This window comes from Phyllostomus hastatus, unplaced genomic scaffold (genome assembly GCF_019186645.2).
Source record: "Phyllostomus hastatus isolate PE091 unplaced genomic scaffold, TTU_PhHast_1.1 phas_contig_90, whole genome shotgun sequence".
NCBI lineage: Eukaryota > Metazoa > Chordata > Mammalia > Chiroptera > Phyllostomidae > Phyllostomus > Phyllostomus hastatus.
In genome coordinates this window covers 9828649-9845562 of record NW_025333984.1, presented here as the reverse complement: position 1 = coordinate 9845562, position 16914 = coordinate 9828649, and the positions used below count along the sequence as shown (strand labels likewise).

Below are 16914 nucleotides of genomic sequence, written 5' to 3'. Positions count from 1 at the left end.
ATTTCCAGTGACCAGAACATTTTTGCATTCAATAGTGCCATGCCCCTTACATCGTATCAAAAGTGCTAACTATTCAACTTTCCTCTTTCAGTATTTATCAGGCACCAAAAGCTTCTGCCATTACAATAGTATTTCATGAAGGACACACTACAGATACTTAAGATTAAAACTTATTTCTTAAAAGATTTTATTTAATTATTTTTAGAGAGAGAAGGAAAGCAGAGAGGGAGAGAAACATCAATGTGTTGTTGTCTCTCACGCACCCCCTACTTAGGGGACCTGGCCTGCAACCCAGGCATGTGCCCTGACTGGGAATCAGACCAGTGACCCTTTGGTTGGCAGGTCGACTCAATCCACTGAGCCACACCAGCCAGGGCTAAAACTTATTTTATATCAGTTACATATTTCATTTGATGGCATTTCTCACATCGTCCTCAAATTACTGGGGTGTACTGTGGTCTTTCAGTACCATATGAAATAAATTCCACTTCTTAGGATAGGACTGGAGCACACAGCACTGTGTTCTGCACATACTGAAGACTCAGTCAGTATTTTTGAATGAGTCCTAGGGGAAAAAAGAAGGGGTACTATGAAACATTGTTTAATATCAGTATAAATTTGTTACAAAATGTTTCTGATGTTATACTAGTTAGTTACTATTCTTCAGTGGTATTTTTCACAAAATGAAAGTATGTTTACAAAGCAGAGGAACTTCTCAATTTTTTTCAAAGCATAATAAACTTGTTTTAAATTTCAGATGCTACATAATCAGCCGAGAACGTGAGTTTATAAAATAGATGAAAAACTGCAACATGTAGTATAAATGTGATGTTTAGAGCAGAAAATCAGTAGTTTTGAACAAAAACTAAAACAGGAAATCATTTAATATCAATTGATATTAAATTGGCACAATTGAACTAAATTAATGTAAAATGATTTGGTACAGAGCCCAATTTTTCTATTACTTTAAGTGGAATTTTGCATTAACTTACATAACTGTAAATTTTCCACTACTCTCTAATGTTCTAGCCGCATCATTCTGTAACTTGAATCTATTAAAAACTGTATAACATTCTACCAAAGATGATCTATAAAAGAGATGGAAATTTATTTTGAATGGTATTGCACTGCCCAGAGCTTCAGAGGTAAGTAAAAATGTCTCTGATTTTAGTTTTTGTTATTGATATTTAGATGTTTGTTTAACTTATATTATTTGGTTTATTAAATATACCATAATTCTTTTTTTAAGTTGCAGGACAAAACCCAGTAAGTACAGAGGATAGGAGAGAAACTAAAACACAGGCGTAGAAGGAATGTAATTTAAGGACTGAAAATAATCATTATATTGCATCAGGAATGCTTTAGACATGATATTGGGTGAAATCTCCATGATTTACCAGGGGCTTGCAGTATTTCTCATTTGAAAAATGTCTTGTTATTAATTACATTTATTCTTTTTGTTCTAATCAAAGGAAATTTAATATTAAAGGAAATTTTTAAAAAACAACAAAAAAACAGAAACAAAGGGCTAACTAATGATTGTATGAATCTGGGAACGTCTATAACAGCAATGGAGACACTGTAATAGGTCACTTCTTCCTGTCCTAGGAAAAGCTGCGCTTCGGAGGCGACAGGCCCTCTTTGAGTTTATCTTCTCCGCCTAGAAAGTTCTTGGCAGTCAAAGGGCCAGGAAGCTGGACTGAAACAAACAAACACACACGAAGAGTGATAAATACCTAAGTTAACTGGAATCCAAGGAGCGGAAGAGGTCCTTTCGCACTTCAAACATCTTGGGGGAGGGGTAAGGAGACAGAATAAGGAACCAAAATTCTTAAAGTCTCGAAGCCACCCGCCGCCCACGTTTCAAGGAAGACGGTGGACATGCGAGGGAGGCGATGAAGACCGTGTAGATCCCCCTCGATTTCTTTTACCCAAATTTCATTTCAATTTTCCTCCACTTCGTTCGGTCCCGTCCTCCCACCCCACAGCCCCAAGAGTCGAGAATAAATTGGTCGGACGCCTGGCCTAGCCTAACAGTAGCCCAGTTCCCTGGTCTCCCAAACCCCAGAGAGATCGAAAGAGACCACGTTTTCTGGGAGACCGGAATAGTGAGTTTTAAAGAAAAAAAATTTGTTTCCAGTGTAGGTCTTCTGATAGAGAATTAGCTCGCTTTCTCGCCACACTCAAAGCAAAAAGCACACAAAACAAAAACTTAAAAAGCAAAACCCCTAAATCACTTGGGATCAGGTGCCAGAGCTAGGCAAGTTAAGTCGTTCTGGAGGTAAGGACTAAGGGAAGGCAGTGAAGTGAGGGTTCGGGAACTGGGGCCATGGCCCCTTGCTGGGGCGTGTCAGAGGAGGGGACGTCGCAGGGTGATGCCCGATTGAGCTGCTACCGCGGGCTGGGCGAGGGGCAGTAGGGCGCGGGGAACTAGTCCCGAGCGAGACCGCTTTCTGATTTCCCACGGCCCGACGCTCCGCCGGACAATCCTGCCGCCCTCCCGCCGACCCCCCAAAAAGAGATAGGAAAAGCGGCCCTATCGGGACCGCGGCGGAAGCGCTGCCAAACGCATGAGTAAGTCAGGCGCGGGCACGGCACCTTGTTTACCCCACTCGGCGGCGCGCCCCTGCGGGCGCCCCGTTTGGAGGCGGTGTCCGAGACGCTGCACCCGAGAGGCAGCCGACCGCGATTGGCTGGTGACTGGGAGGAGGACCCGGGGTGGGAGGATTAGGAGCCCGGCCCTGAAGTACCAGCGCGCTGCCGCTAGATGCCGCTCCCTCCCAACGGGAACCGGGCGCGGGTTCGTGGCCGACAGATGGCGCCTGCGCGTTCCATTCGCCTCTAAGTCGCCGAAGAGCGAACACCCCAAACAATCCCGAAGCGCCACCAAGAAAGAAAAAAAGAAAAAAAAAAAACCCCGCCGGATCCGACCGCCACTTTCAAAACCCCCCACCGCTCTAGAACCGCGGGAGCTTCCGTCCCTGAGTAGAATTCGAGGGTGTAAAGAAGAGGAAGGGGAAAATATCTTGTACCAGCCCAGGGGTGAAGAAGCCCCCGGCCTGAGAAAGAAGGAAGGAGAAGTGGGGGAGGCGAACAGTCTCGTTGCTGCCTCTGTGTACGCTGAGGGGGGAGGTAAGTTATAAAATGGCGGAGGCGAAGCTTCTAGAAGTTTGGAGGGGCACCCGGAGGGCGCGGGGCTCACCGTGAGGTGTGTATGGTTGAAATAGGGCGCGGGAGAGGAGTTGGGAGGGAAAGCGATTGGGCGCTCCGTTGCCATTTAATTCCCCGTCTTCTTCCTTTGCCCCCAGCGGGGCCAGCCTGGAGTGGGTATAGCAAAGTCAAAGCGGGGGTACTCCTCTTCGTCCCCGCATAACCCCCAGCCCTTCTTTCTCTGTTGATCCCCCCAAGTCCCTACCTCCACAGTACCAAGGAACTTCCAACCCTCTTCCTACCTCCTACTCTTAGAGTGGCTTTCTACCGCAGGACTCTTCTTTTGGACTACCCTCGCCGAAGATTTTCTCTTCCTTCCCTCGCCCCACTCTCCCTCGGGGCCTCTACGGAGGACCCCCCCAATTGGTGGCCCAAAATGGAGAACGCGGAGCAGCGCAAGATGGAGGCTCCGCTTGTCTGTGTAGCATTAGATTTAGGTGCCTTTTCTCCGGCAGGCTCTTAAGGCTGGAGAGCCAAAACTGGAGGTGGGGTGGGGTGTAGTGCAAGCCTAGTCGGGGTAGGCTAGCCGGGGAGGTTATGAGTGGGTGGGGGGGAGCGGGGTATGATGGTGAGGGGAAGGAAGAGAGCAAAATGGTGGTGCTGGGAACCTGGGGGGAGGGGAGAAGAGGAGGCTCAGTTGTGTATATTTGGGCCTCGGACCGAGGGAGGCGAGGGAAAATCTACTCTGATCACACCCCTCCCTCTTGCCCCCTCCCTTCTCTCTTCCCCTCCTTCCTTTGCTCCCTCCCTCCCCTCCCTCCCTCTCTTCCTCCCTTCCTAGAGAGGGAACAACATTCATGTGACGGGCCCCTCGGCTTCTCCCCCGCCCCATCATCTCCAGCGCGTGGTGGGGAAACTGCCGGGGAAAGCGATTGGCATCGATCTCTCCATCCTTTCCGAGGCCCGACTTCGGTCAGTTTTGTTTAGACAACAATTTTATAAATTAGGTTGGGATCTGGCGGTGTTGGCCCCCTCGTGCAGCCCTTGCCCCGAAGGGGGCCCTGCTTGGTTGGCATGGGAGGAGGGGGGGAAGGGCGGGAGTGGAAGGCTGTTTGTTGGGGGGTTTTGGCGCCACTTTTGTTTTAGTTTTAGTGCTGCTTTTCGTTCCCACCCCCACCCGCGCTGTCTTTCTCAAGATACGAAGTGAGCTGATCATTGCCCCAGGTAGGCAGCTTCTCCTTTTCCCCTTCACACTTTTATTCTGGCTGGGGATTGACTTTCTTTTTCCTTCTTTCCCGTACCCGCTGATGTGTGCACGGCGATCCTGGGGACGAAAAGGGTCGGACAGGCGATGGGGGAGAGAAGGTGTGGGAAACAGCATCAAGTAGTTCCGCAAAACTTTGAGCCCCGTTCCTATTTTCTTCTGGCCTACATTCGTAAACGTATTGTTGAATTCTGTCCTCATTATTATTACTATTTTTTTTTTGTCGCGAGAATGTCTTGCCTTTTAGTTTCTTTTAATAAGCAGCTGTACTTTCGACGGTTTTCGCTCCCCCTTGTGTATATATCATTTTATTTTTAATCTTTGAGTGTAATGGGTTTTACCGTGTTTTTTTTCGTGTGTGCTGCAGTGTTCAGCTTTAATTTTTAATATTGCATTAGTTTCATCCAGTTTGTGACTTTCTCCGTGGCCTAGAAATGTTTTATGTTGTTGACTACCACCCCTCTCTTCTCTTGGATGTAGTTTTTAAATTCAGGGTCATGGTGTTTGATTAAATGGTTATTTACAGTTTACATGATATACCTATTAGAAACTTTTGATCTGTAGGATTAGGTTTAAGTAAACGAAAAGCTTGCTGGTTTGAGATGGTTCCTTAAAATGCGCGGGCCGCCCCCCCCCCCCCCGCCCAGCGCCCCGTATTGCCCCATCTTCCTCTCACACCGGTGTAAATTCCGACCCCCTTGCTCCCCTGGACCGCCGTATTTCACAGCAGCCACACCCTGTATTTGTCTCTGTAGATTGCACTCATTATCAGGTTAATTTAGTGACTTAAACCACCATGATGGGACTTGCTTAAGCACAAGCTTCTTTTCCTGTTTAGTCCTAGTGGTTAGTGTCGAAAGAGGAATAATCGAGGTTTCTTGATGAAACCTGGTGCAGTCCAGCCTCTGCCTTTTTTTTTTTTTTTCTGTTGTCTTTTTCCTACTCCGGGCTGTTGGCGGTGTCAGCACCGCTGCTGGGGGCGGGGGTGGAGGGGAGAAAGAGTCGGGTTACCGAAGTGCGTCATTCCTGGCTCTAGCTGGGCCTGCTCGGGAGCTGCTGGTGTTTGTTACTGTCCTCGCAGCACTTTCCAGCCAACCTTCTATCTTGTGCGTATTGGTTAGGAGCAAAATCAGGAGGCGGTCTCCCAATTCTATCTGTAGCCTAGCGCGTTTCGTTTAAGGGTATATGTGAACTTATTTTTTTAAAAAAACCGGGTCCTGGAAAGTGGATACATTTCTGTTTAATGACATACAATTCAGGTAGTTTAGACTTGCTTTCATGTGTTTTCCAATGAACGGTGGGGTTAATTTTGAATATTTTCAACCACTTACGTTAAAATGCCTGGTTTTCTTTCTACATTGATACGAATCTATAATTAGGGATCAGAAGGACCAGCTAAGCCATAAGTGTTCAGCGGTTTTTCAAGTGGTTAAATTGTAATTTTATGACACATTATGTTAGTCTGTTTTTTTTTTTTTTCATTTTGAGCTAAGGTGCTACATGAATGCAACCTAGTTACACATGCTTAAGTTAATTTTCATCACATTCCTGTTTCTCCTTTTAGATATAATTTTAAATATGTCCTTTGGATCTTATGGACTTCATTAAAGTTATTAAAGATGACCCTTTTTTAGCTGAATTCTTAAATTTACCACCTAACAAGAAATTGTGTAGGGTGGCTTTACAGCTGCATGGTTAGACTTTTGTTTCTTGCTCTACGCAGTGTACTTACTGAGGTCATTGTTTTCCTCTTCATTCTTTTCTGAAGATAATTGGGAGAGGGAACAGGTGAAGGTAGAGATCAAACAAAAGTGGCCTTGAGTTGATGATTGTAGTAGGATGAGTGAGTACAGGAGAGAGATCATTGCACCATTTTTCTCTTTAGTTTTGTATGTACTGAAACTTCCATAATTAAGCAAATTTGAAGAAAAGATTTCAAGTTGCCTTGCAATTTTGGTGTAATAACTTAAACTTATATTTACATATCAGGTTATTTGAATGGGAGACTTGGCCTTGTGTATGAGTAATTATAGAATGCCTAATATACCAACTTTCAAAAATATTGAAATTAAACCAGTATAGAATGAGTGACAAAATGCTTATAAATCGGTTCAACTTTAAATGGTTGTAACTTAGTTTGAATGTTAATGCTCTTTTAGTTTTTAAAAATTTTTTTGAAAACAGGAAAATTCCATTGCCAAATTTTGTAAATTTTGCTTGCTGTCTATTTCATTAAGTTGGAGTTTGAGTTAAAGTGAGTCACTATGAAAGGATTTACTATTAATAGGAGGGGCTTTGGCAGTTGGAATAAGTGACAGTGGAAGGGATTCCAGTGCCCTAGGGAGCATTCCTGGTAGGAAGATCTGAGGTATCGGTTGAATTCAGTCAGTATTTGGTGTTTAATGAATGGGTAGACTAGAGGATTGGAAAAGAAATGTACTTACTAGCTATTCTTTCCCAGGGTGAAATAACTAGCATTCTAGTATCAGAGACAGGCAGTGGGGGTGGGTGCGTACCTTTGTTTTTAACTGATAGGAAAATTGTGTGTAAATGTAAAGGAGTAACCCCCAAGGATCTGGTGCTAGAGTTAAAGTTGATATGTAAAATGTTGTAATAGCATCCATTACAAAAATTCCGACCATTACCCATCAACTGTAAATAAAAGGGTAATGCAGTTAAAACCCTATCTCCTTAGTGTATTTGTGAATTGCTCCTAAATTCTTGGAAGGTAAGACCTTATCTTTTGCAGTTTTGTGGTGTTGAGGGTCAGATCTCCCCCCCATAAGATGTATTTTTGAATATATGTCAAGGTTCTAAAGGGAATCCAAAATAATGGGTATTTAATTTTAGGTTTGGTAAAGTGTGTTCCCTAATCATTGTGACAACAATTCACTCTCATCTGGTTACAGACGTTTTATAACTTTTAATATTAGTGTGTTTGTATATTTCATATTCGGCATGTTAGCTTAGAAGGATGTCAAGACAAATTGCATATCTTGAATTCCTATTTGTATGCAAATAATCTTAAGTAGATGATGAGGATTGTGGCTTCAAATTTATTTTATTGTGGTGAGGCAACAGCTAAACTACAAAACCAACAAATTATGAGTTTGGTAACTTTGAAGTCTATTTTGTTAGGGTTTTTTAAAAGCCCAAACTCAAGATTTTAATGAAATTAAATTGTACATTCCTTTTTCGTTGTTTTCTTTTTTGACCTTAATGACTTTGTTGGTCACCTCAGGACAGGTGAATTAAAATTGGTGGGGTTGGATGAAGAGCAGGCTTAAGTTCAAATTATCCTTTGGGAATATAGGGTTAGATGTGAAAATATGCGTGTGACAGTTTAGTAATGCTTAATATTCTGCATGTTTAACTGATGCCACCCACAGTCATATGTGGGAAGGGAGTAAACAGTGAATAGCTTATTCTTTTTGCTTTGGGTTCTTTATAATAGATGGAAGACTTCAGTTTTTGATACTGCAAGTTAAGTTTTGAGCTTAAAATTTACATTAAATGGGTGCAATGATCTGTCTCTCATATCTCATTGGGATAACATTCGTATCTCTTAAATGTTGTGACTTTTTGCATCTCATATTAAAAAACAAACAAACCCCGGACTTATATTAGCACTTTGAAATCGCTATTAGTAGGTTATTTGGAGACTTGAATGTGGCAGTTTACTGTCCAGTGGAGCATTGTGGTATACCTATTTTGGGAGTTAGGGAACATAGCAAAGGAAATGATAAATCCCAGTTAGCTGTGGGTATCAGTATATATGGAAATGTGATTAATCATTGGAGAGTAAAGAAAACTTTAAAGATACAGGTTATTTTACATATTCTTTACATTGTCTTCTGTAATCTACTTTTGATATATGTTTAGAACTTTTAATTTGCTCTTCAATACTGTCCTGGTATGGTAATTTTCTGTATCTCCGGATATCTTAAGCTGTGGTTATGGCATGTTCTGTTTGGCAAAGATATGTGAGAAAACAGAATTGTCAGTTTCATTTTTTTTTCAGTCTCTGGAGTTACCCATTTTGCATTTAATTTAACCAAATTTTATATATTACCAGTATAAATGGTATTGCTTGATGGAGTCGTGTTTTTTGTATATGTGCATTAAAAAAGCTGCATCTCTTTAGAGGCTGTGGCAATCTGTTGCCTGAACTGTGTTTTTAACGTATGCTTGTTGTAGTTCTATATTTGATAGTAACCAGAAGAAAGCAAGTTTTTACACACAGTCTAGTCAAGAGATTATTGAATTTGTTAAATCCCCCTCCCCCAAAGGAAGGGAGGGTTAATAATGTCAGTGGTTTATTTTATTATTTTAATTGGAAAATACGTGACTAGGCTTGATGAGAGAAACTAGGGAGATTTCTATAAACTGTGTGATCTAATGTACAACTCAAAGGTAAAATTCCTTTATAAAAAACAGTTTAGATTCTGTTGCGTGTTGCCAGAGGAAGAGAAAGTAAGTCCTATTTACACTTTTGCCTGATTAACATTTATTGTAATGGGATTTGACTTATAACTTGTTGAATCCTGAGATATTCTAAGAAAGTCTTAATTTACTTGCCATTTGAGTTCCTTTTGAATGCCAATAACTGTGGTGTGTGTTTTTTAATGTGTTGTTTAATCTTCTCAGCTACCTTGCAGGATAGGTGGTTATTATCATTTTACAGATGGGGAAATTGGGGCTCTCAGAATAAATGGCTTGTTACATGATGATAGTTGACAGCCTGAATTCACACTCAAATTACTTTGGCCTCAAAAACTGCTTTTTTTGTTAAGCTCAGTAGTTTCCCTTAACTGGTTTAGGCCTTCAGTTATCTATAACCAGAAAGCACGTTATTTTAATGTGCAAAATGACAGTTGGTTTTTCATGTGTAGTGCAAGATAAATGAAAAATTTTACAAGGGTTAGATGAGTTGCAGCCTAGTGAAGAGTCTAAATTGTGTTTTATACTAATAGTCAAAACAGTTGAAATAAGTCTGAACTTTGTTTTTGAGTATGCTCATTATACAAAAGTTTGTGGGGTAATATGTTGAATTGTAGGGGTTTTTTGGTCATACTGTGGTAGATATAATGGTTTCACTGTGGTTTTTTCCTGTCACTTATGCTCTATATTGAATAGAATAGTTCCCCAATCGTTCAGTTTGTTTGTTGCATGGTTGGATTTGAAATAAAAATTTAGGTGATGCTTTTTATAATCCACTGCTCTGATTGGTTGTGTAGGGGGATGATTTTTGTTATTTAATGGTACTTTAAAAATGTTCTAAGTGTTAGTATTTCCTCTGTTTAAACTTTCTATTCTAGTTCATCTTTTTACTTTATTAAATTTTGTTCTTATTTTTATCATGTAATAGATAATATTGGTGCCTTGGATTATGAGATTCATTAATGATCAAAATCTTGATCTTAGCTTTCTTTGTTTTCCTTTTTCCCCCTGCATTTGATAAACTATAACTAGAATTTTTCTTATGTGAAGGGATATTAGATGTTGGATATCTGGCATAAGATAAATTAGTGGAGATGAAGTAAAACTGAATATATTAGTGCTTTTCATAGCCACGAGTCAAATTTATATATTTTATGTTAATCATTCCTTTAAGCTTTATTCTGTAGGAAATAAATTTTCCATGTGATACAGTCTTCTACCCACAATCTTTGTTCAGTATTGAGTGTTTTCATCCATATTTCCACCTTTGTACTCCAAGAATATCAAGACCTTGGTGTTCCACAACAGAATTATGCCTCAAGGCATCTGTTGTATGCAGTGGTTTCTTCCTGTGCATCTTACAGTGATACTAGTTATGTATCTTTATTGGGAGAATTTAGGAAATTGTCACTCAAGTCATTTTCTGAGTTTTATGGTTAGTATGATGAACACTGGTTGAGAAAGGCTGCCACTAGAATATTCAGGGACTTGGTTTGGACTAACCAGAGTTTTACTTTCCACAGTTACTTTCCTGTCAGTGACCCTAATGTAGCCTCTACTAAAATTTTGTATGATAAAATGTGAACGTAACTGACAATACTGCCATGTCTGTGGGATAAATTGATTAGTGTTGATGTCAAGCAGGTAGTGCTACTAGTTGTTTTAAAGAATTGAATGTGGGAAGTTAAACTCATGATTTTTGTAAAAAGGAATATTGTAGGAGCACTGTTCATTATATATACAATTCAAATTTTTTTATAAAAAGTCTTTGACAGTAACTATAACATTAACAATAGCTAACACTGACTGAACTCTTACCATATTCCAGACAGGTTAGAAATGTCGTATGTGTATTAGCTTACTTCATCTTCATAACCTTAGGAAGTAAAATGACCATGTGATTTATTGTTCAAATCAGAGTACTTTTGAGAGTGAAAGGGGGCACTAGCCAAATGGCATGCTGGGATAATAGTATAAACTAGGACTGTCTCAGAGAAACTAGGATGTTTGATGACCCTAATTAATACCCACTTTTTCAGAAGAAACCAGACTATAGGGAGGCCAAGTAACTTGCCCAATTAGTAAGTGGTAGGAAGGGATTCAAAACCCCTACAGAGATTTCTCTAGACATGAAAGTGATTTAAATTTCCATAAACTGCCACATTCTGAGAGTTTGTTTATTTTTATTCTTTTAGAGGAGTATTTACAGGTGTGGGGTAGATAGTAAAATATAAGATAGTGTTTTTTAAAAGCCAGTAGAATTTCTACTTGGCTTTTTTAAAGTGACTGTTAAGATTTTAGTGATTATATGTGTTAATGTTGAAAACCAACCTCTCTGAGGTCTGCCTTAATACAAGAATATTCTAGGATAATTGCTTTTACAGTTTATATCTGTATGTTTTTACATATTATTCAGACTCCTTTACCATCTTCTTAGAAGGAAATGTGAATTGTATGATATGTCATGGGGATTCTTATGTGGACAATTTCTTCTGAGAAGAAAGCTGAAAGAGATAATTTTGTGACTAGGGAGAAGTGGTATTAGAAAAGAAAGAAAAAGGTCCAGTTTAGAGACTTATCTGAAGTTAAACTGATTTGGTAACATAAATTGAGAGTTAAATCGTTTTTTAAAAGACTTTATTTATTTACTTTTAGAGAGAGGGGAAGGGAGGAAGAAAAGGAGAGAAACATCATTGTGTGGTTGCCTCTTGCATACCCACGTGGGGGACCTGGCCCACAACCTAGGCATGTGCTCTTACTAGGAATCGAACCTGTGACCCTTTGGTGTATAGGCTGGCACTTAATCCACTGAGCCACACCAGTCAGGGTGAGCTCTAAGTCTTACAGAGGTTGATGTCTCATTTCATAAAATTAATAGTGCTATTTTATTTTGGGTGACTTCTTGTTGCTTTGTATTTCTGGCCTGTTTATGTTTGTGGTACCTCCCACCCCGCAAAAGTGAGTACTATAGGTGAACTCAAACATTTGGAGGAATGATTTGAGCATAATTATAGATGTTCTGTATTGTAAACTAAGATTTTTCCCCTCTTTTTTTTTTTTCAGTGGGGGTGAGTCAGTAGTGGTCTGATCTTAAAAGAACTTTGAGTTTTGTTTTCATTCTTGGGTATTTTAGTATCTCATTGAGGAATTTGTGATTTTCTCTTCTAGCTAGTCTACTTTAGGATGTTTTGTTGGTGTCACTATTTTATTGACAGCTGAGAGGTTAGTATGTAGGTCTTCAATTTTTAAAAAGTCTTATTTAAGTTCATTAAAGCCATCATGAAGTTGGAAGTGGTATGGGAAACCACATTTGTGACCAGATGAAGAAATTTAAGTGATTGATAGACAGAAGTTTATATTTTGTGGATTTGATCTATTATATTAAATTAATGCAGTTGGTTTTTTATAAAGCTATTGCTAGTTTTTAGTCTGGAGCCCATGGACAGGATGGAGGTGTGAGAACTCTATGAAATTACTTGGAAAATGTATAAGTGTGTCCCCCCCCCCCAGTTTCCCAAAAGCATTCATTCATTGTTACATCAGCTGGTACTGAAAAGTGCCTGCAGAGATGGAGGTATATATTTTAGGTAACATTGTCAGTTGGGCTTCATCACTCAAAAGGGTGATAAATAATCCCTTTAAAAACCATTGTGCACTGGAATTACTATATATTAAAGCAGAGGTGTCCAACCTGTATCCCAGGATGGCTATCAGTGTGGCCCAACACTAAATTTTAAATTTACTTAAAACATTTCTTAGTTTTATTACTAAGTTTTATGACTTAGATATATACATTTTCTCTGTTAGTGATCACAGACTTGGGACCTGCTTGACAATTTTAAAAGATTATCAAAAGGGCCACTGCATAATCAGGGTTATTATGTGAGGACATTTTTGCTTACCTGTGGTGGTGGATATCACAAAAATTATGCACGGACCTTTGTTTTTGCTCATCAGATTTTGTTAGTGTTTGTGTACTTCATGTGTGGCCCAAGGCAACTCTTCTTCCAGTGTGGTCCAGAGATACCAAAAGGTTGGACATCCCTGTATTACAGAGTATCAGGCTAAAACCAATAGTCATCAGTATAGTTTGATAGGGTCCTCAATTTGAGATTAATGACAAGTATTTTAACACTAAAGGACTATTCTGGAAAGCTTTAGGGAAATAAATAACAATTGAGGACTGTTAATGTAGCCTTGGAATGCTTCAGTCATTGGCGGTTGTTAATAAACTAAGTTAAAAGAGCCCATGACCAACCCCTATAATGAATTACTGTTACCAAAGGTCGAAACCTAAATGATACACCGGTTCTGTGTAAAACCAAAAGAGGCAATCAGCAATCACTCTGTTATGGGACTTTTGAGTCTGTCTTTATTTCAAGTTCTAAATGCTTACTTTTAAATAGGAACTTAGATTTGTGTATGCTTATGCTTTACTTTTGGATTCTTTGTTGGAATGTTAATTTGAAATATCTTTGTAGCAATATATGATGCTTATTAAATTCATTCTCTGTATAGGATATGTATGATGATAGAGGTTTGGTATATTTGAAGTATTTTCATTTCAGGATTGGGACATATGGTATTCTTTTTTCTTGGATTTCTAACCTTTTCTCTCTTGAAAAGCAGAGAGAAATTTTCTGTACTCACCAATGTGTCTACTGCCTTGTACTTAATTTGCAAACTTTATGGTGACTAGAATGTTATTACAAAGAACACGTTTAATATCCTCTTATTTAAAAAGACCTTTTTGTGGTTTAAGAAGTAGTAGTAAAGATAGGAACATGAACCTTTGAGAATTTCCCTTTAATACTGAAGAAGTAGAGAAAATATAGGAAATATTAGCAAAGCCATTAATATTTTCCCTTTGGGATGTGTCCCTCCCTGTTTCCACCACTCAATTCAGGCCAAAAGGCATTCCTCAGACTTTATCCCTGGCAGGGGAATTGAGGAAGTGGTGGTAGCCATGGCTGGCAAAGGAAACAGAAGCATGAAGGTATGTTTTTGAAAAGCAAAATTGTCAATGACAAATGGATTTTTCCAGCACTGAGTGTATGTACTTTTTTGAGTTTTGATTAAATACCAGTGCATAATGTGCTATTATTCATTGAAGACTCTTCAGTAGTTGCTTTCATATTTGGTTGTTTTAGGTATACTTGAAAATTTTCAGAGGGACTATTTGGGCAGTATGGGATTGTATTAGAAAAGATCTGTTAGTAGGGAATTAGTTCCTAAACCTTTGAAGTAGTCTGAAACAGTCACCCAGGTTGCCAAAGAAAAATAGCAAACCCACCTTGAGAGGTAGTCATATGTGTGTGTGTGTGTGTGTGAATACGTAGTGTTTAAATGTACAATATTGGTGAATATCCAGATTTTTCATAACTAAATTTTTAACTTTTTCAGGCTAGGAATTATGTTTTTATCTGATTTTGTTTGAGTCCTTGTCTCATGTAGTACATGTTAACACAGATTCTCAAATAATTGAAATGAAACCAGGTTTTCTAGAAATGTAAACTTGCATTTTAATTGCATGATTAATAAAGAACTGTATGTTGGAAGAGAAGTAGTCAGTTAGTTTCCTTTAGTTGGCTTTGCATTAATGATAAACTTGAAGTTTGTATCTACAGGACATTATATAGTAGTTGTACTAGACTCCCTAACATTTAATTTATTTTTTACAACAACCGCGTGAGGTAGCTGCTGTTGGTATTTTCACTTACTAAGGTTCAGAATTGGTTAAATGACTCGCCCAAGATAACTCAGCTAGTCAGTGGCAGAGCTTCCTTTTAATCCAATTCTGCCTAATTCCAGCACACTTCTTTATATGGGGACACACTGCCTCCCAGTGGGGTGATTCACAGATTTTGTAGCAACTTTCGTGGAGGCAGAGAATTAAAGGAGACAAGAATCCTAAATTGATGAGACTGAGGCGGAAGTTAAACTTCTCAAAGTAGTCAGAACATTTTTGAAAATTAGGTAGGAGAAATGCTTCTTTTCTTCTAAGAGCTGATAGAGGATAAGGCATGCTCAGTCTGAAGTTACATGTGAATATGTTTCATGTTTTATAATAAACATTAAGTAACACTTAGAAGAGGGTTGGATTGGGGGAAGATGATGAAGTTTGTGGTATTGTACTTGTTTTAATCAGTAAAGTGACACCTGAATTAATTTTAAGGAATTAAACTTGTTACAAATTATGAAACAAAATGTTAGCCAAAGCATTATCAGCATTTGTCTCACAAGTAGTGTTCTTACTAAAGGGCAATAATACTTATAGGAACAGTCTGTTCAGGTAGATTGGCCTAAATGCAGGCAACATTATGCCGCTTTGCATTGTTCTGTTCTGTTTTTCATTTTCTCCAGCCTTCTTTTTCTGCTGCTTTCCCACCTCCAGTGTTTTTACACTTTCTAAAATTCTCCATGGAAAGTAGAAACGTGATGGTAATTTCCTGTTTTTAAATTTTTATGCTATTCTAATGCTAGAAAATTATATATGCTAGACACTTCTGCATGCTGGGCACTAAAATAGAAGTGATTTCAAAAATTAACCCATTTAGTCCTCAATAATCCTGTGAGGTGGGCACTGTAATTATTTCTTATTTATAGGTGAGAAGACAGGTGCAGAGTGAAAATGTAAAATTGCCTGAGGACATGTACAGTGAGTCCTCACTTAACACCATCCATAGGTTTTTTGGAAACTGACTCTAATCAGAATGACAAGTAACAAAACCAGTTTTACCGTAGGCTAATTGATATAAACAAGAGTCAAGTTCCTACAGCATATTTCTAGTCACAAAATCAACCAAATTTCTAAATAAAGACTCAAAACATTTTTAATATTAACCATTGAAATGCATTTGAGCTATATATACATTTAAGGAAGATTAAGAAATGCAAGAGAATTATTTTTGAACCCACTTCTGGCTGTTCAGTGTACAAGGTGGGACCCCCCCCTCCCCCCGGCCAGGATGCCCTTCCACACAGAGAGAGGCACTCACACCCACCCCCACTGGGACTGGGGCAGTGTAGACACTCCAGTTCACCTCACGTGCACATGTTTGCGATGTGGGAGGAAGCGGAGCCCCTGGAGAAAACCCACACAGACATGGGGAGAACATGCAAGCTTCACGCAGGAGTCCTGGCTGGGAATTGAATTTTTCATTAAATTGAAATGATGTTGAATGAGATAACATTATTTGAGCACCTGCTGTACCTAGGAAGAGGTGGAGAGCCTTGAAGTGAACCCAGGCTGTCTGGCTGTAGAGTCCATGTTCTTAATGCTACAGCACCATGCTGCTGATTAGTTGACATTAACATGAATGGTTTCATCATCCTAGTGATGTATTTATTTAAGCTCTCCCTTTAATTGTGGAATTATGTTTGTTTATCCTTACAGGAATTTTAAGGTTAGCAGAGGATTAGGTAAATTTCTGATCCTCAGGTTTCTCAAGCATAGAATAATACCAGCTGCCTTATATATTATTATGGGAATTAGATAACAGTACCTTTTCTGAGCAGTTTCTGTGTACCAGACGATATGCTGAGGATTTTGCTGGCATGATAGGCCCCCAGATAACTGTAATCTCCTTTATTGAGTACATTTTATATGTCAGATGTCTAAGGATATTATGCACATTTTACAGGTAAGAAAACTGAGGCCTAAAGGAAGTAAATAATTTTTTGAAATAGGTTCCTACCTCGGGGCCTTTCTGTTGCTCGTCCCTCTGTCTGGCTTGGTTCCTCAGTTCTTCAGGACATTTTGTTCATTCGTCCATGATGGACGCTTGGGTTCCTTCCACTTTTTTGCTATTGTGAAAAATGCTGTGGGGCATACAAGTACCTGTTCAAGTCCCTATTTTAAATTTTTTTGTATATATACCCACAAGAAGAATTGGTTCACAAATGAGTGTCTAGTATGTAGCAGGCACTCTGCTAAGGAAGCACTGCAGATTTAGAATGGACAAGAGAAGCCTGAGCCCTGCCCTCATAGAATTTATAATCTGGTAGGGGTACAAAAGATTAAATAAGCAGTTATAATTAAGTGTGTTAACTTTTCCAAA

At 39.3% G+C, this 16914-nt stretch overlaps 1 protein-coding gene and 1 long non-coding RNA gene across 9 annotated transcripts in view; one reads left to right on the top strand and one right to left on the bottom strand.

Moving 5' to 3' along the window:
- Positions 1–287: 287 nt before the first annotated feature.
- LOC123827722 lies at positions 288–3648 on the bottom strand. Its single transcript, XR_006787338.1, has 4 exons — positions 3453–3648; positions 3203–3318; positions 1737–1789; positions 288–565 (listed from the first exon to the last, which is right to left on the bottom strand). It is a non-coding gene; the product is annotated as an uncharacterized LOC123827722 (long non-coding RNA).
- The window catches only part of STAG2 (stromal antigen 2), a 125948-nt gene continuing 111910 nt past the window's right edge, over positions 2877–16914 (top strand). For 3 of the 8 annotated variants that reach the window (XM_045852180.1, XM_045852174.1, XM_045852179.1), the window contains exon 1: positions 2877–3132. The gene's annotated coding sequence lies outside the window, so the exon portion shown is untranslated. Of the gene's footprint in view, positions 3209–3676; positions 3696–3991; positions 4123–4353; positions 4375–16914 lie in introns of those variants that run through there. The other 5 variants (XM_045852175.1, XM_045852176.1, XM_045852181.1 and 2 more) reach the window with 5 other exon arrangements.